This window comes from Limulus polyphemus, unplaced genomic scaffold (genome assembly GCF_000517525.1).
Source record: "Limulus polyphemus unplaced genomic scaffold, Limulus_polyphemus-2.1.2 Scaffold1208, whole genome shotgun sequence".
Classification (NCBI taxonomy): domain Eukaryota; kingdom Metazoa; phylum Arthropoda; class Merostomata; order Xiphosura; family Limulidae; genus Limulus; species Limulus polyphemus.
Window position 1 is genome coordinate 267714 of NW_013666818.1, and position 5029 is coordinate 272742.

At 32.8% G+C, this 5029-nt stretch overlaps 1 protein-coding gene across 1 annotated transcript in view; it reads left to right on the top strand.

Annotated features, from left to right (window-relative positions):
* The first annotated feature begins 350 nt into the window (after positions 1-350).
* The window catches only part of LOC106462615 (chorion peroxidase-like), a 30792-nt gene continuing 26113 nt past the window's right edge, over positions 351-5029 (top strand). The window contains exon 1 of the mRNA XM_013922558.2: positions 351-531. The gene's annotated coding sequence lies outside the window, so the exon portion shown is untranslated. The remainder of the gene's footprint in view (positions 532-5029) is intronic.

Sequence of the window (5029 nt, forward strand, 5' to 3'; positions counted from 1 at the left end):
AAATCAAATTTCGGTGTTATAATCTTGTAAGTTACAACGTTACGTAAATTCCTATTCACTTTCCAATATTTTGCATGTTTTAATTAATTTGCACAAAGAACAACAACAAAACACAGAGAGAGAACCAGCCATGTAAAAGTTGTCTATGGTAATTTTCCAAGGTAAATAGTGCCCTTCCTGTGTTATCTCCACTCCTCCAAACTCAGGTTTCTCGAAATCACACATAATTAAAGTGGAAAGATACTTCCCAGTGAAATCTCTTGTCGACCTTGGTAACATATTTTTTTTTTATGTATCGCTCAGATTCAGGATTTTCCTGCAGGTAGGCTTAAGTAATCACTTTCATCGTTGCACGCTTGGTAGTGGTTGTTATTAAGCCACGACCATTATAGCTTTCTTGAGAGACGCCAGCACGGATCAAACAGAAAGTTACTAACTGATGTTGGTTGCACTGATATTGAGGACTATTCAAGTTATTGAATTAGCGGTTAACAGTTTTTAAACTAGGAGGAATCTCTAATTATTAACAAGGTAAGTCTGGCTAAATAGAACATTTTGGGCTTTTACGAGAATATACGTCTCTCAGATTTTCGAATTTATCTATTAATATATTTGTTTATGGCTTTAAGAATTAGGCATGTTTCTATAGTCGTGTCCAATCATTCACCATTGCCGTTTACAATAAGTAAAAAATAAGCAAAACTTATCATTGTTCGTTGTTTGCTATTATATTACCGAATTTAGCTAAAACGTATAAATCTGAAACTCTTAAACTTCTTACACTATTTAAAACCCTTCACTGCATCTACTCTCCATAAATGAAAGTGGTAAATTTTGGATGCTCATCTTCCTATCGGAAGCAGAAGGGAAAATTAATTTCCCTGTATAAAATCTCATTTTATGGTTGCAATAATTTCTATAAAAAAACTCATTTTACTCGAAACTTTCTAAAAATAAAAGGAAAAATACCAAATATAGGCCTAAAAAGTGTGAAGAAATATCCCATTAGAGTGCCTTATAACGTAATATTTTATCACATTTGTAGGTATTATGATGATTTCTTGAAATGCAAGCTTAGGGTTAACTGCATAACCTTCAAAGTAAAATCCTTTCCAAGCAATTGTCTTTGGAGTTAACATAATTCATGAGTAAAATGTGGAGTTATTATAACTCTTTACTGGTAGGAAAACAAAGTATCAGCTACGTAAGAATAATACATTTTATGTCTTGCATCACGTTTCAGAATAACTTTACAAGCTGAGAAAAACATTTAAAATTAAATCACAAGTCTCTATAGTTTACGCACTTATATATCAGTAGTGTGACTAGAAGACAATTATCAACGTACAGAATAATTTAAATAAAGCCTATTACGCGAGGAATATCCTGTTGTGGAAGGGACAATTCATATTGTTATCATGTTAAGGCTTTTACTTATACAACGTTATTATGACTCTGAAAGCCTTTACTCTCTCTGTGGAATGTTCTAGAATTTCGGCTACAAGAGTTTAAGTACTGACAATTTTAACCTTTCACGAAAGTAAAGTATATTTTAATAAGATCCCACTTTACTTTAGATATCTTAGAAAACAAACATTTGTGTAATCATATTACAATGAAACTTTGCCTTAAGGAGGTTTATTATTCGACACAAGAAGCATTATGTGATAAAACTAAACTGTGGATTACATTTTATAAATATAGAACCTGTTTAAGTGAAGCACGGATATAATGATGAGAGATGGAACATCTCCTTAGGTAAATCGTAATACACAAAACAACTAGATACTTAATCTAATATTAGAATCCTTAATAGGTAAATCGTAATACAAAAAACAACTAGATACCTAATCTAATATTAGAATCCTTAAGAGGTAAATCGTAATACACTAAACAACTAGATACCTAATATAATATTAGAATCTTTAATAGGTAAATCGTAATACTAAACAACTAGATACTTAATCTAATATTAGAATCCTTAATAGGTAAATCGTAATACAAAAAACAACTAGATACCTTAATCTAATATTAGAATCCTTAATAGGTAAATCGTAATACAAAAAACAACTAGATACCTAATCTAATATTAGAATCCTTGATAGGTAAATCGTAATACACTAAACAACTAGATACCTAATCTAATATTAGAATCCTTAATAGGTAAATCGTAATACAAAAAACAACTAGATACTTAATCTAATATTAGAATGCTTAATAGGTAAATCGTAATACAAAAAACAACTAGATACCGAATCTAATATTAGAATCCTTAGTAGGTAAATCGTAATACACAAAACAACTAGATACCTAATCTAATATTAGAATCCCTGATACCTGCGTGCAATTTGTGTTTTATAGACTTGTCTCTATGATAATGAAATTTGGTTTGTGAAGGGATGGGCGTGGCCAAGTGATTAACATGGCAGGTGCGGATAGAAGGGTCCGAGTTTCGAGATCAACGTCATTGAGCCCATTCCATACTTTCAGCCGTGGACGCTCTATAATCCTCTCAAATATCTGGAGAAAGCCCTTGTGGCGGCCGGTACTGATAGTTACCTTTCTTCTGGTTATTAGTTCTAGACTAGGGACGACTATATATAAAAACTAGGGCGTCCCTTACCAGGCTGTTTAGTCCTCGTGCTCATAAGGTGCCGATTATGTCGAAAATCCCACATCCAATGTTTTTGTTTGTTCTGATCAGCAAGAGACTTCACACATGAAAAACAATGAACATTCCTTGTGAAAACGTCTGTTTCACATATGTATTGTTCTGTTTGTTCGATTTATTTTTAAGGGAAAACTACGCGATGAATTATCTGAGCTGTACCCGCCGTGGGTACTGAATCAAGAATTTTAGCGTTATAAGCTCTCAAGCATACTGGGGCTATTCATACATTTATTTTCAAAACCTAATATAAAAACAAACATCTCACGTGTCAACACCTTAATGTTAAACAAAACTTAAAAATGAGTATTCTATCAAACCTTTGGGTGATTGTATAAACGGAAGTAAGACTTGGAAAGTGAATGTGTCGATGAAAGCCATATCTTTTCGAAGAATAAGTGTACTTATTTACTGGTGAGATTGAAATCTCTAAACTTATAAAACAGTTAAAGTGGTTACTGGGGTAGAGAGTAAATGTCTAAGATTTTATTAAAATACGGTGTATAAAAAAGATATCTCGGGCAACAAAGAAAACGCTTTAAAATTGCGTACACATTTTTTTATCAACCCAAAAGACGCAAAACTTATTAGAATGTATGAAAACACATACGTTTGGTTTGTTTGGAATTTCGAGCAAAGCTACACGAGGGCTTTCTGCGTTAGCCATCCCCAATTTAGCAGTGAAGGTCTAGAGGGAAGGCAGCTAGTCATCAACACCGACCGCCAACTTTGGGCTACTATTTTACCAACGAATAATGGGATTGACCGTCACATTATAACGCCCCCACGGCTGGAAGGAGGAGCATATGTGGTGGGACGGGGATTCGAACCCGCGACCCTCAGATTGCGAGTCGAGTGCCCTAACCACCTGACCATGCCAAGCCACAAAACACATAGGATTCTGTACAGTGCATTCATTGTTCGTTTGAAGTTTTAAAATGAACTTATAATGAAGTTAATAAAAGTTACTAATTTGTTTAAAAGAATACGAGAGATGAAAATATATTTGTTATACCATAAGTTTGGATAATTAAGTTGATGTCGTTAGGTGCTTTAGCGCAAAGCTACACAATAGGCTACTTGCGCTCTGTTCGCCGAGAGGAATCGAACCCCGGATTTTAGCCTTGTGGATATTTAGGAAAAGCACTAACCTATTGGTAAATAACGCTGGCAAAATATCAAACACTTATTTTATATTTTAAAACATTAACAGCAAATATCTCATGGGAAATGTTTATGGAGAATAGTATAATATTAGTACATTGAGTATTATTACAATATGAATAAGTGGATATAGTTTATTGTTTTATTTGGTTGTTTCTTTCAGAATTTCGCGAAAAGCTATACACGATCTTTTTAAACACAGCTGTCTTAATTTTGAACTGGTAGACTAGAGGGAAGACAGCTAGTCTAGCACTCATCGTCAACATTAGGGATGCTTAATCTTGGCTGATCGAATAGTAGGATGTGAGCGTTACACTTATAACACATATACGGCTCCAAAGAGCGGAGTGCGTTTATGGTGTAAGAGTCGCGGACCATAAACCCTCGGTTCTTTTATTGTTTCTTTTAGTCGTGCTTTATACACATTTTAGTAAAGTTATAATTAAACTAGAAACAAGCGTAAAAATTGTTTAATAAAAGCTATTTTGTTTTTATAGATAACCAAATTTGTCATAATATTTGTTTCTTAGCATTGTATTAATTGTTCTTGAGTTGATTTCCAATCATTAATAGTACAAAGTTATCAATAGTCTCTGTAAGCAATGATTCAGTAACTTCAAATCATTAATAGTACAAGTTATAAATAGTCTCTGTAAGCAATGATTCAGTAACTTCCAATCATTAACAGTACATAGTTATAAATAGTCTCTTTAGGCAATGCTTCAGTAACTTCAAATCATTAATAGTACAAAGTTATCAATAGTCTCTGTAAGCAATGATTCAGTAACTTCCAGTCATTAATAGTACAAAGTTATAAATAGTCTCTGTAAGCAATGATTCAGTAACTTCAAATCATTAATAGTACAAAGTTATCAATAGTCTCTGTAAGCAATGATTCAGCAACTTCCAATAATTAATAGTACAAAGTTATAAATAGTGTCTATAAGCAATGATACAGTAACTTCCAATCATTAATAGTACAAAGTTTTACATAGTCTCTGTAAGCAATGATTCAGTAACTTCAAATCATTAATAGTACAAAGTTATCAATAGTCTCTGTAAGCAATGATTCAGCAACTTCCAATAATTAATAGTACAAAGTTTTACATAGTCTCTGTAAGCAATGATTCAGTAACTTCCAATCATTAATAGTACAAAGTTATAAATAGTCTCTGTAAGCAATGATTCAGTAACTTC